Here is a 19,343-nt window from a genome sequence, read left to right on the forward strand (position 1 = left end):
CTCAAAACCAAGCAGGAAAAAAAACTAATTTTCAAAATATGGCCTTGGCTGCTGCTTTTTTTTTTTTTTAAACTGCACAAGGTGAATTTACTGTTCTAGCCACTCAGAATGCACAGTATCATGGGACTGGGGACACATATTGCTGGCCATCACCTCATCCTTCTAGAACTTCCTCAACATCCAACTGAAACTCTTACACCAGCAAACACTAGTTTCTCCCCCCCACTCCTGTCTTTATGGATCTGATTACCCTCGGTACCTCACATGAGTGACAGGCATTGTCCTTTTGTGACTGGCTTGCTTCACTCAGCACCATCCGCAGTGTAGCTCACAATGGGTATTCCTTTTTCAAAGATAAATAATTTTATTGTATATCCCCCGCTTTGAACCCTTTCATGTTAGCCTGCCTGCGAGTTGCTTCCTCCTAGTGACTGCCTCTTGTCCGTGGTGTCACCATAAACGTAAACGCAGGCGTGTGAGTAGCCACTCAGATTCCTAGTTTCAACTTTGCCTTCTCATCTGTGTGGTCTTTGTCACTGTAAACACTGAAAATTCATACTCTTTCTTGTCTTCAGAACAGCATTTTGGGGTCCTCTTTTTTTGTATTACCTTATAAAGCAGAGAAACAGAGGTTGGAACCACCTTCCTGAAAATAACTTCCCCGCTTTTGTTTTCAATCACTTTTTAAAGTCACCTGCTCGCGATTCCATCACATCGAGCAGTTGGCCTTTCTGGCCAACAGGTGGTTTTTCTGGGAGGCTGTGCAGAATGCCGGGGGCCGTGGCTCTATAGTGGGGCTCCTGCCAGCTCCTCCCTGCCTTCATGATGCTCCACACATGTTCCCTCGAACTGGCACCTGCCCTGCTCCATCACCCTCTGTCACTTCCTTTCCTGCATTTCAGATTCAGCATTCAAGGCCCCAAGCAGCCAACTAGCTAAGGAGTCATTTAGAAAATGCAGCTAGACCACATCAGCTCAAGAAAGGCTTATTCTCCCTATCAACCTAAAACAGCTTGGTTTTATTCATGTCTCATTCATGATGCTCATGAGACCAAGGAGCCAGAGAGTAGGTTTTGTGAGGGCCTACCCAGCAGCTCAGTCTTGTGGGGGCCTACCCAGCAGCTCAGTCTTGTGGGGGCCTACCCAGCAGCTCAGTCTTGTGGGGGCCTACCGAGCAGCTCAGTTTTGTGGGGGCCTATTGAGCAGTTCAGTTTTGTGGGGTCCAGCACATTCACTTTGGTGGGATGATTGTGTCTGCTTCGTCCTGGAAAGTGCATTCTGGATCTTGAGAGCCGTGGGAGATCTCCCCGCTCAGAGATCTACATATTGAGACTATGACTTCAAAAAGAAAGAAAAAGGAAAGAGAGAGAGAGAGAGAGAGAAAGAGAGAGAGAGAGAGAGAGAGAGACAGAGAGAGACAGAGAGAGAGACAGACAGAGAGAGAGACAGAGAGACAGACAGAGACAGAGACAGAGACAGAGAGAGACAGAGAGAAGAGAAGAAAAGGAAATGTGAGTACTGTTGATCAATTAAAACAAACAAACGAACAAACAAACAAACAAACAAAAAAAGAGGCCCAGTGTGGTGGCACCTTTAATCCCAGCACTCAGGAGGTAGAGGCAGGTGGATCTCTGTAAGTTCCAGGCCAGCCTGGTCTACAAAGCACAGTCAAGGCTACATAGGGAAACCCTGTGAAAAATGAAGAAAAGAAAAAGGTCAACAAACCAGAGGAACAAACAGAAAGCATGGGGTCTCTCCCTCCCCTCCTCCTGGTTTCTCCCCATCCAGGCTCTGTTATATTATAATGGCATGAAAATCCTCTTATTTTTCTGTTTTATGCAGACACAGACTGTGCGGGCTAAGTAGATGGCTCCCCGTGCTCACATACAAAGCTATGTGGGTGAGAGTGGCAGCTCACCTGTATTCACAGCCCTCCAGAGGCAAAGTCCGGAGATCCTCTGGCTACACTAGGTTAAAAAAAAAAGGGAGTGGGGAGGGGCAGGGTCTAAGTCCATTTAGAGACTGGGCTTTGTGGAAAGTAATGCCAACCGCTGGCTTCCACACATACCTGCCCACAAGCGTACCCACTTACATTCAGATGTACATGCACACACACACACACACACACACACACACACACACACACACACACGGAGAAACACGTTGTGTATGAATGGGAATAAAGACTTAGAGTCACAGCACAATAGTTCCCATATTCAGGGGTTTGTTCTCTGTGGTTTCTGACACCCATGGTCAACAGGTATCACCTTGTCAGGAAGAGCCTCCTACTGACATCATTACAAGGCCAAGAGTGACATCATAGTGTGTTACAACACCTATGATTCATTTATCTTACTTGTTCCCTCACCATGACATGAAAGGTGAACGTGCAACAAGCAGTGGTTTCCGGAGAGAAATGATGCAAAGAGACGACCTTTAGTATATTGTCATAATTTTTTTTTATCATTTATCTCATTATGCCTGATCTATACAGTCAATTTTAAAATAGGCATGAGTGCATAAGAGAGTAGGGGCTGGAGATATGGCGCCATGCTCAAGAGGAGTAATGTTCTGTAGAAGACCCAAGTTAGGTGCTCAGCACCACAGCTGGCAGCTCCCAGCTGCTTGTAACCCCACTCCAGGGGATCCGATGCCCTCTTCTGGCCTCCAAAGGCATGTGCACTCATGAACTCTACCTACACATAGATAAACTCAATGCATATAATGTTTTTAAAAATTTAAAAAAGTGCCAGGCACAGTGGCACACGCTTGTAATCCCAGCACTTGGGGGGCAGAGGCAGGTGGATCTCTGTGAGTTCAAGGCCAGCCTGGTCTACTAAATGAGTCTAGGATAGCCAGGGCTGTTACACAGAGAAACCCTATCTTGAAAATGCTAAAAACAAAACAAAACAAAAATTAAAAACAAACAAACAAAAAAATCCTGAAAAAGTAAAAGAGCACTTGTAGGTTTTATATAAGAAAGCTCAGTACTGTCCATAATTTCAGGATCCACCAAGGGTTTTGGTTACGAGGCCCACTGAGTGGGTGTCTGTTAATTTGCAAATTGTTTTTCAATGTAGAGTGTCTTACAATCTTCCTAGAGCAATATAGAGAGAAAACTCTCTCACGAGGTTCGTAATAGTATATGAAAACTGCTTTTGAGAATTTAGTCACCCCTTATTTGACAGACTCAGAACTTTTTTCTCATGGTATGGGGGATGGCATCTGGCAGCTTTCACACCCTGGGTGGGTGCTCTCTCACTTAGCCACACCTGCAGGCATATTTGACAGACTTCCAACCTGTCCCCAGATCTCTACTCTCATGAGCAGAGCTGTAAGCAAAGTAGAGTACATGCAAACAGCAAAGCCCGGACATCTATAGAATGTGTGCCTTGAGCTGAGGTTGCTATGTGCACCCAACTATCACCAAAAGGTGGTGGCGGTTTCCACAGCCACCAGCACCAGAGGGGCATCTCGGTCACTCCGGATCCTCTCTGGGGACTTGTCCCTCTACATGTTAATCCTCAAAGTTCTTTCACATTTCTCTTTTAATAACTGGCTTTATAAGGTTAAAAATGTCAGAGATGCAAACTCTCTAGTTCAAGTAGCCCCCTTTCTTCTCTGTATTTTCTTTTAAAACTGTAATTATTTTTAATATCATCAAAAACTCCTAGATAATTATATTTGATAGCATCAAAACATAAGCTGGGTGGTGGTAGTGGCACACGCCTTTAATCCCAGCACTTGGGAGGCAGAGGCAGGAGGATCCCTGTGAGTTCGAGGCTAGCCTGGTCTACAGAGAGAGTTCCAGGACAGCTGGAGCTACCAGAGAAAGCTAGTCTCAAAAAAAACCTAAAAACCAAAAACCAAACCAAACCAAGCAAAAATCCCAAATAAACAAAACCAAAAACAAAACTCTTAGTCTTCGTTGGAGTTACTGTGTTTTCTTTTCAGTAGTGCTGGGACCTGGGCCTCTGGGCCTCCTGTGTACGGGCAGATGCTCTGTCACAGCCCCGGCCTTGGGATTTATTGTTCAATGTGAGGTGAGAAAGGAGATACGTAATGAGATCCTTCTGCCCAGATTCTTCTGAGTTATGTCAAAAGTGCACATGAAATAATCTCTTCCTTGTTTGAAGGTATGCGCCTTCTTTACCCGTACACGGCGTCTCCACATTTCCTGGGACCTGCTTCTAGGCCCTGTGCATTCTGCAGTCAGTGGTACAGTTTGCCATGACTTTTGTCTCTAGTGCTGATGGGCAGAGGGCACGCTCTCTCGTCACTTCAGTTTTGAAGAAGGTTATCGATTCTTCTCATGTTTATTCTATGGGGTGTGAAGGTGATCTCGTTGACATCTAAACACTTTCCTGGTATCTGACTGGAATTCATAGCAGATGCTATTAGCTTTGGAAGGTGCACACACTTTCACTACATTTCCCCACCTAGGAGCACTTTTAATGTATTTTAATCATTTTTTTTTTTGGTTTGTTTTTTGAGACAGGGTTTCTCTGTGTAGCCTTGGCTGTCCTGGACTCGATCTGTAGACCAGGCTGGCCTTGAACTCACAGAGATCCTCCAGCCTCTGCCTCCCGAGTGCTGGGATTAAAGGTGTGCGCCACCACTGCCTGGCTTGTCGTTTTTTCTTTTCTTTGGCGAGTAAGTTTATTTTTTCATTTTCTTTTTAAACTATTGTTTTACTGGTATATATTTAATTATTTATTTTTGTTTTCGAGGCAGGGTTTCTTTGTGTAACCTTGGCTGTCCTGGACTCACTTTGTAGACCAGGCTGGCCTTGAACTCATAAAGATCCACTTGCCTGTGCTTCCCAAGTGCTGGGATTACGGGCGTGTGCCATCATGCTTGGCATAAGAGTTTTTAAACATTATTTTTATATATTCTTATTAAAGTGCTGTGCATATGTGAAAGTGTGTGTGTGTGTGTGTGTATGTGTGTGTGAGCTCGTGTGGGTGTGTCCATGCCATGGCAAATGTGTGTGGATCAGGGGACAAGTGTATTGAGTTGATTCTCTCCTTTCACCTTTATGTGGGTTTCAGAGATTGTACTCAGTTGTGAGGCTTTTACCTGTTATATGTGGCTATTTTATACTATGTCTTAGCTCAGGCCTCACTATGTATGCTAGACTGGCCTTAAACTCACAGAGACCTGCCTGTTTCTACCTCCTGACTGCTGGCATTAAAGGTGAGTGCCAGCATGCCCAGCCAGTTTTACAGCTTTTAAAATCATACTTAAACATCTAGGATAGATGTTTACTCTTTCTCATGTTGCTATTTTCTTCCTGCTGCCGAGTTCCTGAGCAGGCTGGCCTTGATCTAGCCACACAGCCAAGGCTGTTCCTCAGCTTCTCATCTTCCTGCAGGCACAGATCAGCACATGTCGAATGCTTGCCTTTACTTAAAATTAATATTATTTTTCTTCTTTTTAAGATAAGTCTCACCAGGCATCGTGGCGCATGCCTTTAATCCCAGCACTCGGGAGGCAGAGGCAGAGGCAGACAGATCGCTGTGAGTTCGAGGCCAGCCTGGTCTACAAAGCAAGTCCAGGACAGCCAAGGCTACACAGAGAAACCCTGCCTCGGAAACAAACAAACAAACAAACAAACAAAAACAAAACAAAAGAAAAGAAAAGAAAGAAAGAAAGAAAAAAAGACAAATCTCTTCCAAAAAGCCCCACTTTAAAAGCTGTGGCACATGCCTTTAATCCCAGCACTCGGGAGGCAGAGGCAGGTGGATCTCCGTGAGTGTAAGGCCAGCCTGGTCTACAAAGCGAGTCCAGGACAGGCAAGGCTACACACAGAGAAAAGCTGCCTCAACAAACAAACAAAAACAAAAACAAAACAAAACAAAACAAACAGCTGTTACCATTGTCAGGTACTGAATGGATGCCAAGCTTAGGTATGCTGCCATATGTACCCCTTAGAGGCTCTGAATAGCTTTAGATCTCATTTGCATACAGCAGGGCAGGACAGAGCAAGACAGAAACTGGAGCTTTACAGTCAGGATGGAGTGTGCCACTTCTGAGGGAAGGGCGAGGAGCTGGGTTACCAGCCAGTGTCAGTCAGTGTGACAGCATGGAGCTGGTAGGCAGGGAAGGGTAGGGTGGAGGGTGGAAGCCTGTCAGAAACCTCACTCAGCATTGGGGAGTGATGTGGATGTGAACCACAGTCAAGGTCAAGGCCAGAGTGAGCAAGCTCGTAGGAGTCAGAGCCAGTGTGCTTTCTTGTCATCCTTGGATAACTGAAGGAATATATTTTTTTTTCTGAAATAATATTTTAAGCTTTTTAGGTTTTTAAACATCTTTTTTTCTTTTTGAGACAAAGTCTTACTGTATTGCCCAAGGTAATTTCCAACTTATGAGTTTAAGCAATCCCCCTGCCTCAGCCAGTTACTACTTACATGTGTCCCCGCACCTGGCTTAAAGCATCTTAAAGATTAAGAGTTAGACGGTTCTCTCTCAATAACAGGCTACACGACAATGAAAGAGATACACTGCAATGCTCCCCAGGTAGAGCTTGTACCTTCGTTCTTTCAAAAGTAAAATTTATCTTAAGCGTCCATGCTTAAAAATAATGTTCCTTTCTAAGAGGAGTAAAATATTGAGAAAAATATCATCTGGAAAATACAGAAATGCAAGGAAAATAATGGTAATAATTTCATCTTTTGATGAAAGTTTTAGCCATCTTTATAGTGTATTTACTTCCAATGATTTGAAGTCACAGAACATGTACATAGATAACCAGCTATTTTATTTTCACAATTCTTTATTCATCACTGATCCTTCCTCATATTCAGATTGATAACAAGGAATGGGGTTGCCTTTGGCTGAGGGTGCTAGCCTTTCATTGAACAGATGCAATAAGTCGTTAGGTCTTCATGAATATCGCTTTAACAGATATATGCAATTGCTTCTGTTTAATGCCCCAGTTTATAGAAGAATTTGCCATAGCCTGCTCCTTTTTTTTTTTTTTTTTTTTTTTTTTTTTTTGAGACAGGCTTTCACTGTGTAGCCTTGGCTGTCTTGGACTTGGTTTGTAGACCAAGGTGGCTTTGAACTCACAGTGATCCGCCTGCCTCTGCCTCCAGATTGCTGGGATTAAGGGCAAGGGCATGTGCCACCAGTCCTGGCCTTTTATTCTTTTTTTTTTTTTCCTCTTTTTCTTTTTTAAGCCTGTTCCTTTTATACCAAGCCATTTGCCTTCCCTTGCTTTGATCATCCTCAATTTCTAGAAGGTTCTCCTTCCCATTCTTATGTTTTGTTCTTGCCTCTATACTTCTGTGGGTCCTACAGGCCATGTTAATTTGTTTTTGCCTTTTAGGTTCCAGCTTAGCAGATATTTCTGGCAAGATTGCCCTTCCCTTCCCACAATGGCTAGACTCCCTGGCCCTATCACCAGTGACTAGACTCTCTGCTTGTGATCCCATGACTTTGTGGCCTATCGCTCAGGCTCCTGCAGCAAGTAAGGGCACAGTCTAAACAGGTCATGAACTTTTACTCCATGGCTTGTCCTTGAAAACAAGGCATGGAGAAGGTTGTGGGAACATCAGGGCCAGCTCCGAAGCCTGAAGAGATGGATTAATAGCCATTACATGCTGAGGGCTTCTGACAGAAGCCTCTCTGTTCCCTCTTCCTTCTCTCCCTGGAGCTGCCTCCTGGTCAACCCCATAGGAAGCCAAGAAGCTGAGAGGGGTCCTTTTACACAGCATATGAAGGACAGTGTCTGGGGTCTTCCGGGGTGGAGGTGCTCCCAGAAGGCAGACAGCGTGTCCAGCACCTGCCCATGTGTGTGACCCTGCATGGTGCCATCTTGGGCTCCCAAATGTCCTTCTAAGATCCTTGACTCCAGTAACCATACCTTAACTTCTGGGGGGTAATGTGCCTCTAGGAAACTATTTGAAGAGGCCAAGATTTGCTCTTATTCATCAAATCTATATCTATAATAATGAAGAATGAAAAATTACCCCCCAAATAGGGAAGGAGGCCAGTACGGCAAGCTAGGACCAGTCATTCATGGGCAGCCACAAAGAGATTCATGGGAACCAAGTGTGGTGGTGTACGCCTGTCTGTACTCTGAGCACTCAGGAGGTTGGGGTCAGAAGATCTGGAGTTTGAGGCCAGCCTTGACTACATAGGGGGGAAAAAAGAAAAAGAAAAGAAAAGAAAGCAAAGATTTGTCGGTGGACTTTGTTAACACGGTATATCAGTCAGGGTTCTCTAGACTCGCAGAATTTACAGAATTTGTTGGAATGACTTACAGGCTGCAGTCCGACTAATCCAACAATGGCCAGCTGTCCGTGGAACGTCCAAGAATCCAGTAGTGGCTCATTCCCACAAAGCTGGGTGTCCCAGCTGGTCTTTTGTATATGCTGGAATCCTGAAGAAGAAGAAGAAGAAGAAGAAGAAGAAGAAGAAGAAGAAGAAGAAGAAGAAGAAGAAGAAGAAGAAGAAGAAGAAGAAGACTTCACTGGCAGTGATGGAATGAATATGCCAGCAAGGAGGGCACGCAGGCCAAGAGCCATTACCTTTTCTCCATGTGTCCTTAAATAGACTTCCAGCGGAGGTGTGGCCCAGATTAAAGGTGTGTCTCCCTGCCTCAAGATCCAGGCCACAGGTGTGCCCTCCATTTCTGGATTGTAGTTCCTTCCAGATATAGTCAAGCTGACAACAAACAGTAGCCATCACACACAGGAAAAATTGGAATTACGCAATAGCAAGTGGAAAAGGAAACGCTGTACATTTGCAGCATATAAAGCAGCGGTCTATATAGTAAAGACTAAGGAAAACTGGGCCAAGAGTCAAGTCCTATCCGGAAGAGACAGTAGCAAACTTTCCCCAGAATTTGTCCTGAAAATAATAAAGAGTAGTTAGGATAGTAAGTACTGAGTCTGTACAGTATGAAAAGGAGGTGGACAGCTTATTTAACCTTATGTCAAGAGTAGTCGAAGGGTTTTTCTCAACCTTTCTGGGCACCCCAAACATCTCCTTGGATACAAAGCCCCCTTTGAGACACACTCTGGTGGGACCGGGGTGAGTCTATTTGCAGGTACAGCAACTTTTATGTGCGTAAGAATCTCCCACAGAGCAAGAAGAAATGAGCATTCTGCTTTTCTAAGTCCCGGGGAGCCTGTGGTTTCCCCATGCCTTAAAAAAAGTTATGTAGTTATTTGATGTATAAGTCTGTGCACCATGTGCATGCCTGGTGCCTGTAGAGGCCAGAAGAGGACCCTGGATGCCCTGGCAGTACAGTTGCAGATGGTTGTCAGCTGCCATGTGTATTATATGAATTGACCCCAGATCCTATGGGAAGACGCGCTAGTGCTCTTAACTGAGGACTGATTGGCTCGAGAACAGTCTCTAGAGAGTAAAGGGCAGCCAGCTCTCTCAGACTGATGGACAGGCTGGGCGGTGGTGGCGCACGCCTCTCATGCCAGCACTTGGGAGGAAGAGGCAGGCAGATCTCTGTGAGTTTGAGGCCAGCCTGGTCTATAGAGTGAATTCCAGGACACCCAGAGCTGTTACACAGAGAAACCCTGTCTCAAAAACAACAATAACAACAACAATAACAAACCAAACCAACCAACAACAACAACAACAACAAAACCCAAAACAAAACAACCAAACCAAACCAAACCAAACCAAACCAAAACAAACTGATGGACAATCCAGAAGACTGTGGGATTCTCAGGCAGAGGCATTCCTCAATCTGTAAGGGAAAAGGTGACACGGGACAGAAAGGCTGCACATGTAGTGGCAGCAGCAGCAGAAGCAGACACATGTTTTAAAAGTAGTTAACCTGGGACCAGCAAGATGGCTCAGTACTCTGTTCTCAAATCAGTACCTGGAACATTCCTAGCACATACTATAGTGTTGAGTAAGGTTTAAAAAAAAAATATATATATATATATATATACACACACACACATACCCAATCTTTTTAATACTTAGTATAGTGAATTTTTAATACTTAGTATAGCGAATTTTTAAATTATCATGTTGTATCTCTCAAATTATTTTCAAGTGAGAAGCCTAAAATTTTCTTGAATCCCTCTAACTTAATGAATCTTTTCCCTATCCTATGGGGGAGTTACATAGGCTTAATAAAGTAAAATTTCAAATAATATATAGTAGGCTGGTATGTTCCAACTGAAACCATAGAAGATATAAGCCACCAACCCCTCCATCCCTTCCACCCCCCCTCACCCCACCCCCATCAAGTAAGATTTTTGTTACTGTAATAAAATACTAGAGACAACCAGCTTATAAAGAATAAAGGCCTTTTTTTTTTGGTTTTTTTTTTTTGTGTGTGTGTGTGTGCATTTTTGGTTCTTACTTTTGTGAATTTTTAGTCCATAATCAGTTGACCTGTTTCTCTTGGGCTTGCGCTAAGGCAGTGTGCCATGGAGGGAGCATGTGGTAGAACTGTGATGTTCCCCATCATGAGAGGCAGAAACCTGCACAATTCCCTCACTGCCTTTTATTCTTTTTCTTTTTTTTTTTTTTTTTTTTTTTTTTTGGACAGGTTAGCACTGACCAGTTTAAAACTGTTGTGTAGTTGTGTAGACCAGTTGGCCTTGAGCACCCAGAGATGGGTTTCCCTCGGCCTCCAGAGTGCTGGGGTGACAGGCATCCGCTACCACATCATGTTCTAGGCTGCACCTCTTAAAGGCTCCGCTATCTTTCAGTACTGCCAAGCTGATGACCAAACTTCAACACGTGAGCCTTGGGGACATTCCGGTTTGAATACTAGCAGTTGCTGGGTGTTTTTTTGTTTTTGTTTTTGTTTTGTTTTGTTTCTATTGTTCCCAAAGCTTGAGATTAGAACTATTCTAAGCAAGTCTTGCTGCAAAATGAGCCTCTTATAGAAGGAAACAGTATCCATTCTTCTTGCTGCCATCAGCCTCCATCAGGCATCCCCCTTCTGCTGAAATATTCTGATTTTGTATAAGTCAGCAAGGAATATATTTCTACTGTGGTCACAGTCAAGGTGGTTTCAGTCTGGGGCTTCTTCTTCTTTTTCTTCTTTTCTTCTTCTTCTTCTTCTTCTTCTTCTTCTTCTCTTCTTCTTCTTCTTCTTCTTCTTCTTCTCTCTTTTTCTTCTTCTTCTTCTTCTTCTTCTTCTTCTTCTTCTTCTTCTTCTTCTTCTTCTTCTTCTTCTTCTTCTTCTTCTTCTTCTTCTTCTTCTCCCATTAATCACGTTGTGAGATGTAAATCCAGTTTCCATCTGCCTGAGTAGCCTTTATTATTGCATGTGCTTTCCAGCTGGGCTGGGATGATTTTGAACTGTAACTTGTAGATCCAGAGATCTGAGAATAACCCACGCAACTGCCCTCTTCTAGCTCCACCGTGTCTCATTCCTCCCAACCCCCCCTCCCCTCCCTCTCCCCCCCTTCATTCCTCTTCCTTCCTGCCTGGTGCTGCTACTGAGCTGTTTGATGGACAGCTGGAGAGGGACAGCCCCTGCCAGGATTCTAGCAGCACCACAGCAGGTGCAGTGGGGAGGGTAGTTTCCCTTTAGTCATGTACAGGTTGCCATGGCTGGCTGAGCTTGTCTGAGGGATGACTCTGGCTGGGGGTGAGGGGTGCTTAGGCAAAGGTAGTGCACTCTGCTCAGTAGTTCAAGATCATGTGTTCATACCATTGTGTGCCCTGGCGCTGAGGCTTAGACTGCTAAGAGCAAGTGTTATGGACTGGAAGTTTTGGGTGTTTTATGTAGCCCAGGCTGGCCTTAAATTAGCTGTGTAGCTGAGGATGGCCTTAACTTTCTGAGCCTCTCCTTGCTTCATCTTCTGAGTCCTGGTATGACAACTGTGGACCATTATGGGCAGTTTTCTACAGAGCTGGAGAAGGCACCCAGGCTTGTCTATACGCGTGCTAGGAAAGGATTCTGCTCTTGTCCTGTTTAACCAAAGGAATGCCCTCCTGCTTTAAAAGCAACAGCCTATGGTTAATCTCAAATGAAAGTTGTGTGTGTGTGTGTGTGTGTGTGATGGGTAGGGTGTTGGGGAAGGCAGGGAAGTGAAGCACAGCTGAAGAGCCCAAATTCAGCTACCCTCAAGTTAGAAGCGAGCTGTAAGCCCCTCAGGCAGAAGCCGCAGAGACCCCATCCTCAGCCTACAGAGCTGGCAGTTCAGGGTTCACCCTGTAATAATGTACAAAGTCAATAAGAAGAGAGCGTGGACTTTGAAGACCCTCTTCGTCTTCCTCCAGCTATTGGAAGGAGGCCAAGAAGTGATGCTGGTCCCTATGGAGGTTGTCTCTAACCTGAGGAGATGGCTCTGTGGCTAGGTGGGCTTTCCAATCAGCATACCCTTTCCAGAGGAAGACCAGGGAGCCATGTGCCCAATAAGAACAAGATTTCATGGATTCTTTCCTTTCCTTTGAGAATGAGGCCCTCTGACACCCTCGGAACTCACACCACCTCAACAGCTATTTACTTAGTCTTCCCGAGAAACTTGCTCTTGTCACTGGTGTCTGAACCTGCCAGGTGTTATTGTCTACTAGAGAACCTTGGAAATGTCCATCATATCCCTCTAGTCCACTGGGGACTGATCATAGCACCCTAGGGCTGATTAGTGCCTTTGCTACTCAGAAGTGTCCCTTAGATGCCTTTTCAAAGCTCTGATGATCAGGTTGGGTGGTGGTGGCGCACACCTTTAATCCCACCCCTCGGGAGGCAGAGGCAGGTGGATTGCTGTGAGTTTGAGGCCAGTCTGGTTTACAAAGCAAGTCCAAGACAGCCAAGGCCACACAGAGAAACCCTGTCTTGAAAAACCAAACCAAACCAAACCAAAAGCTCTGATGATCAGATCACGCGCAGTACAAGCGAATCAGAATTTCTAAGGGTGGGGTCCCAAGCTCAGGAGTGCTGAAAACTCCCTAGTGACTTTGATTGATGCTGCCAAGGATGAAGGGTGGCATGAGGTTCTGAGCACATTCTGATGACTTGTGCTTGGCTTTGCGCTGCTGGTCAGTTATTTCCCATTCTCCACCTCGGTTTCTTCGTATGTGAAGTGGGACGAAGAGTGCGACTACTATATAGTGTGGGGATTTAGGTGAATGAAAGGGTGGCTGTCACAAGCCAGTGCTCTCTAGGTCCTTGTCACTTGTGATGCTCAGGAGTACATGTTTAAGAAGGACATCCACGGGGTCTCGGGGTGGGGGGTGGGGTGGGGTGAGGTGGGCAGCATGGCCAAGGAACCCCAGCGAGGGCCTCAAGGGGATGCTTCTCCTGGGAGGAGAGGACTTTGTTTTAAACATGGTGCCCCCTCTCGGATGGGTGGGGGGGGGTAGGTGGGGGTTGGGAGGGGGGATGGCTGATTCTGCAGGGCTGTGAAGGAAAGAACAAAGGCTTGAAGTGGAAGGGTTCCAGCAAAGCCATCCACCCACGCACGACAAGGTTGACTGTGTCACGTGAGACCATTCAGATACTGGGTCATATTATGGAAGAGACTTGGAGAGCCACAGATTTGGGTATTTTCTCACTAATGGAGCCAACCTGTCCTGGATATGGAGAAATGGTTTACAATTCCCTAGAAATCAAGATGGCTTCCTTTTTCATAAGGGAAGCCCCTCTTCCATGTTTGTCTTGTGACCGTTCAGTCACTTCCCCTGAGAGAGCTTGGCAGCTGTCCCTATTTTTGTCTTCTGTGACCCTTTCCTCCCATGAATCTTGTTCTGCTTTCATATCAGATCACTCCTTTTTTTTTTTTTTTGTCCTTCTTTTGGTCCCTCATCTCCTTGGCCTCTTCATCCCTAGTGACCTCCCCCCCATCTTCCGAATCTGTCATTCAATGCCTAGCCACATCCTTGGCCCCTATTGCTTGTAGAAGGCTCTGTCTTCTGGATTTCCATCCCTGAAGTGCCTTCTGTAGCCGCATCTCCTGGCCCCTCCCCCAGCCCCACCCATTCCTGTTCAGTCTCCTGATGACTTCTCCCTAGTTTGAGGTGTCTTGGATTCCTGCTCGCCGCCATATCTGCTCCTTCCGTCTTGGAACTTGGATTCCTTGGTGAGGTGATTTGGCAACGTTCTCAAAAGCCCCTCATTCTTCACTCTTTGACCTTCTACTGAGTCTCCTTGGACATCCCTTTCATGTCTTCCTGATCTCAAACTGCTGAAACCTGTTGAAGGGACTTGGACCCCCGGCGGTAACCGGACCCCTGTGTGCTTCTGCCTCGACTCTCCCGGTGCCGGCAGGCATCTCCCTTCAACTCCATTTTTAGCTCACTATCAGATTCCAGTAACAGCTGCTCTGAATCTTTTCCACTCTGCTCCAGCCCGGGCTGACCCTGCCTGCCTCATCTCTGAAACAGAGGAGAGAGCAGTCCCAACATGCCACTGACATTTTCATTTTTGATTTTCTTTTAAAACAGATAATTTCTTTCTTATCTCTTGTCATCCTGTCTGGGGGGAAGAAATGCCCCTTGCTTTTTTTTTTTTTTTTCTAGATTTCTGCCTGAAGTTCTAACTCGCCATCTCTGCAACTGTGACCTGGCTCAGTTATCATTTCTTGTAATTTCCAGCCTCCCTTAGCTCTGACCCCATAATCTTGCATTTTCTCTAATCCCCTTCGTTTTAAGGAACAACCACAGAGCCCCTTCCTCGGTCTTCCTCCTCTGTCTCTCCACTCTTTAGTGTCTTCCTCATTCTTTTGCTCCTGGTCATGTCTGGTCACACTCAGCTGATGTCCCTACAATATGCCTTGCAGTGTTTTTCTTCCCTGACCTGCATGCAGTCTTGGAAAGTAGGACGGACAGTGGTGTTGGGGCCAACAGTGCAGGGGCTGGAATCCTGACTCTGCCCCATGTGAGTAACAGAACCCTGACCCTCAGCTGTCACATTACTAAACTCCCCAAGGTTTGCTTTCCTCCTGTGAGCAATAGAGGCTGCTGTCCCTAACCTCCTGGGTTATTGTGAGTATAAACCAAGGATGCAGCTTTTGAATGCTAAACATCTAGTTGATGTCTACCCCTTGATTTAGCTACTGCTATGTCTCTGCTTTCTTCTATCCCTCTGATGAATGTTCACCCACCTCCAAGGCTGAGTTACACATCTCCCAGTGTATCAGCTGGGCCAAACCTAGTTCCTTTTCTCTCTGAGCTGTGTTCCTTTAGTGTAGTAGATGCTGTGGTCCAATTTTTTTTTTTAAATCAAGATCATTTTTACATAGCTGTGTGGCTGCTCACAAAGCAGAGCACTGTGGAGGCAGAAGTACTTGTCTGAGAGTATTAAAAAAAATAGCTTTTGGGGAAATATGATATCTTATGGCTAGGTATGCTTTGATGACCTTAAATAAAATAAAAAATGAACAAACAAACAACAGCAAAACTCCAAGCTGATCTTTCTCCCCTCTCTGTCCACACCCCTTTAACCTTGTTGAATTTGCAACAAAATGAGATTTACGAAGGAAAGCTCTGGGAAGGAGTCCTGAACAGGAGCATGGGGTTGAGCCAGAGTTAAGGCTGTGTGTGGAAAAGTGTTTCCCTTTGGGTTGCTAAGGTCAGATTTTAGCAGGTATTTAAGATAATCCTCACCTGATGGGACTGATCTCAATTCATGTGGATGGAATGAAATGGTCAGAGAGCTGATGTCTGAGACTTCATCCTGCCCGAACCAACTAAGACTGGCGAGCACATGCTTTGAGCGTGATGCAATTCCAACATGGGTGGTGATGGAAGGGGCTGAGGATGATTTCCTTCCAGGCAGGGCTGAGCTGGGACAGAGTTCTTTCAAGGGCCCGAAAGAGCTTTTTTAGCAGGTATGATAGTTAACTTATTTGATCATGAGATAAATCTTTAGCACAGCAATGTGGACTTGGTTGATGTAGGGCACTTGGAATACAGAGTCAAATTTAATCTCACTAAAGCTGGAGCTGCCGCCGAGGTAGGCTCCTCTGGGGAAGGGAAGGCACATGCCTGGAAGTGGGCTGTAGGCTGGGCGGCTGCCTCGGCTTAGTGGCTGTCAGAGAGGACTGTGCAAGGGACAGTCTTCAATAGCAGCTGTGCTTGCCGGCCTGGCAGGTGCCTTCATGTGGTTCCCCTTGTCATGGATCTCTGGGCTTGTCACATTATCTGTAGGCAGCCTGAGATGCCTCCTGCTACATAAAGAGGTTTCCCCTATTCATATTTCAATCTGGAGGATTTTTCAGAGGTTTATACCAATAAAAGAAAGACCTCAAAAGCAGGCCACATGAGAAAAAATTGCTCCTGGCCATATATGTTTTATTCTGTAAACCCTTCTGGGAAAGGACCCGTTTTTTTTTGTTTTTTTTGTTTTTTGTTTTTTTGTTTTTGTGTGTGTGTGTGTGTGTGTGTGTGTGTGTGTGTGTGTGTGTGTGTGTGTCGTGCTCCATGGAGAGCTTTGCTCAGTGCTGACACTTTAGCAACCTGGGTCTATTTATTAACCTCAAACCAACATTCAGGAATGAACACAGTCATCTACAATCAGGCCAATTCAGGAATGAACACAGTCATCTACAATCAGGCCAAGGGGCCTGGATTTTGTCTACTATAGTTGTCCCTTGCTATCTAGGGGGATTGGTTTCAGGACTCTGGTGGATGCTAAAATCAATGGTCACTTACATCCTTTGCCTAATGTGGTGTAGTAGCATCAGAGAACCTGCATGCATCTCTCCACATTGAATCGTCTAGAGATGGTGGCTACCTAACATAGTATAAATAAGATAAAGCCGAGTGAACGGCTAGCTGTCTGCTGTATTGTTTGGGAATTGACAAGATAAAAAATTGTGTGTACATGTTCAACACGGATGCAGCTTTCTCTCCCCCCTCCCCCGCAAATGTTTTTTTTGAGCCATGGTTGGTTGAAGCCACAGATGTGGGACTTGTGGGTTTGAAGGGACAATTGTATACTCTCAAAACCAGATGGAGAGGGGGCCATAAGCACATTTTAAAAAATTAATTAATTAATTTTTTTTAGTGCCATGACCTCTTCCTGGCTGAACTGCTGCAAGGTAGAAATGTGCTCATCTTTCTCGTGGGCCAGAGGCTACGGCTCTGCCTTCTGCAGAAGTGCTGGTTGGCTGGAACACACACATGGGAGGAACACGTTCAAATTGTGCAGTCACTATCCTTGAAGATCAGGCAGATGTGCCTCGCTCACTGACTGTTAGATGTAGGGTCGGGAATCCAGACTACTAGCCAACAAGGTCAGGGAAGTCCACACTTCAGCTGCCTAGTAGACTAAGGATGGAAGGGTCATAAGGAGTCTTCCTCAGCTCAATTTTGCTAATTCAAGGAAGCAAATGGAACCCCTTCTGAACTGGCACTTATCTAAATTATGGGCTACCTGTCAGAAGCCTATGTGAGGGGACAGGATTTTCATCCCATGGGTCTCATTGTAGACAAAGCAGAGGAGGAGACTGGAGAGGTCTTGTATCTTAATGCTTCCTCCAGGTGAGCCAGGACTAGCGATGAGGAAACTTAATCACACGTGACAGTCTGAGCTTTCAAAGGCAGGAAGCCATCTTGAGCCCCATCTTGAAGTCTTTGTTTCACTAGGAAGTTAGCTCCTAACTAAAGCAACCTACACGTTTGTAGACATTTTGGTTAAAAGGCACGCAACACTGCCCATATGGAACCCGAGTAATAAAGTGTGAAGTATGCGTGGGGCCAACAGCTCACAGGGGCCTATTCACATCTGATTTAATGCCTCCTGCATGTGAGGTGGGCGGAGCAGGAACTGGTTGTCTTGGCTTATGGACTATAAGCTTTAGGCTCTGAGATGGAAAATGACTTCTGGGTTTATCCAGGAAGGAAGAAAAATCATGTTTGATAGATTAGTTAAGTAAGCCTGTGCCTATTGGTAGAACAAAAAAAAAAAAAAAAAAAAAAAGGAGGAAAAGAAAGACAAATATATTTTCCTTCACAATGAGCTTCAAAGAGCACCACTGGTCTGGAGAATAATGTCTGCATAGTAAGGAGACCTTAGGTGGGTATTTCATCATGTGCCGCTGTGGAGAGTTAAATTTTTTTGATTTCATAGGGAGTAAGAAGCAGCTGAGCTTTGACTGGGCACTGTCAGACTGGGGAGCAGTAGAACAAATACCCAGGAGCCTATAAAGAGATTTTGTTGGACAAAACCCCCCACTTCAGTCCAACCCGAAGAGATCCAAGACACTGAAGAGAGTGGCTTGCCTAGGAGCCCTTCATCTGTTCCCCTTGACGGATGTAATCTGTCTGCATCCCTGCATGTACCTGTTAGCTTGGCATCTTTTGTAGCTCTTCTCAGGAGACCCATGAGAAGAACATTAATGTAACACGACTCTTGGGGCATACCTGATCAATTTCTGATCAACTAAAGAAACCTTTGATAAAAACCAACAGATATACTCACCAACAATCACCCAAAATCCAGGGGTCCTTGATCTGACCAGTTGGGGATGACTAGAGTCTGAAATAAAACAGCAGATTAGGGAGAAGTTAGTCCTATTTACTTTTCCCTTTCTGACCCATTTTAGTGGGTGCCACTTATGTGTGTGCCCACTAAATATTTCCATGTGGTCGTATGAAGTTTGAACTTGTCTCTATTAATGGTCAGAGAAAATCTGAAATAGTTTAGTTATAATACTAAACAACTTGTGCCTTTTAAAACTATAATATTAAATAGAACATGATATAATCTCTCACAGAGTTAGAATAATGTGTACTCTGTCAACAGCCACAAAAGTCACCCACAGACCACATACTGAGAAGATCCAAGATGGTCGTAGCTGGCAGGTGGATCTTACTAGTGCACTAGTGAAACCCCTTCCCCTCCCCCCACTCTTATTTGGATACTCATGGATCTTGACTAGCAGAATGAGACTAGCTCATTCTAGATTTAGAGTTGCATCTTTAGGAATAGAAACTCAGAGCAGAAAGCATTATTGCAATTTGGATGTTGTGGAGATGTAGTTCAGGGGTAGAACACAGAGTTTGCAATTTGGACGTTGTAATGTTTCACCATCAGATTCAGCCATCTGTGAGAGGTGCAATAAGACACCGTAGTGTAGGGAACCTTGTCTTGCCACCCAGAACATCACTGGATGGTTGCTATCAGAACACACACACACACAGCCGTGTCTCCTTACACACGTGGAATGCTGTCCATTACAGGCAGAGCCTTCCATCTAATTCTTCGGCTCTGGAGCTGGATTTTATCACATGGATTTTGGTGGAAGGAAGTGAACTAAGACAGGAGGACTGCTTATGTCATAGAATGAGTGACGACTCCTAGTAAAGGACTAAATAAAATTCAAGGAAAAGGCAGGTTTTTAGTATCACAGGATGCATAATCTCTCCACATCTGAGCCACCAATAGTGAATGGGTTCATTTC

At 45.1% G+C, this 19,343-nt stretch overlaps 1 long non-coding RNA gene across 5 annotated transcripts in view; it reads left to right on the forward strand.

Annotated features, from left to right (window-relative positions):
• Positions 1-18,992, forward strand: part of LOC311604807 — a 71,825-nt gene extending 52,833 nt beyond the window's left edge. For 3 of the 5 annotated variants that reach the window (XR_014781688.1, XR_014781689.1, XR_014781691.1), the window contains 2 exons: positions 1,843-1,971; positions 16,946-18,992. This is a non-coding gene — a long non-coding RNA (uncharacterized lncRNA). Of the gene's footprint in view, positions 1-1,842; positions 1,972-7,330; positions 7,580-16,945 lie in introns of those variants that run through there. The other 2 variants (XR_014781692.1, XR_014781690.1) reach the window with 2 other exon arrangements.
• The last annotated feature ends 351 nt before the right edge of the window (positions 18,993-19,343 follow it).

This window comes from Acomys minous (assembly GCF_964271855.1).
Source record: "Acomys minous genome assembly, chromosome: 9".
NCBI lineage: Eukaryota > Metazoa > Chordata > Mammalia > Rodentia > Muridae > Acomys > Acomys minous.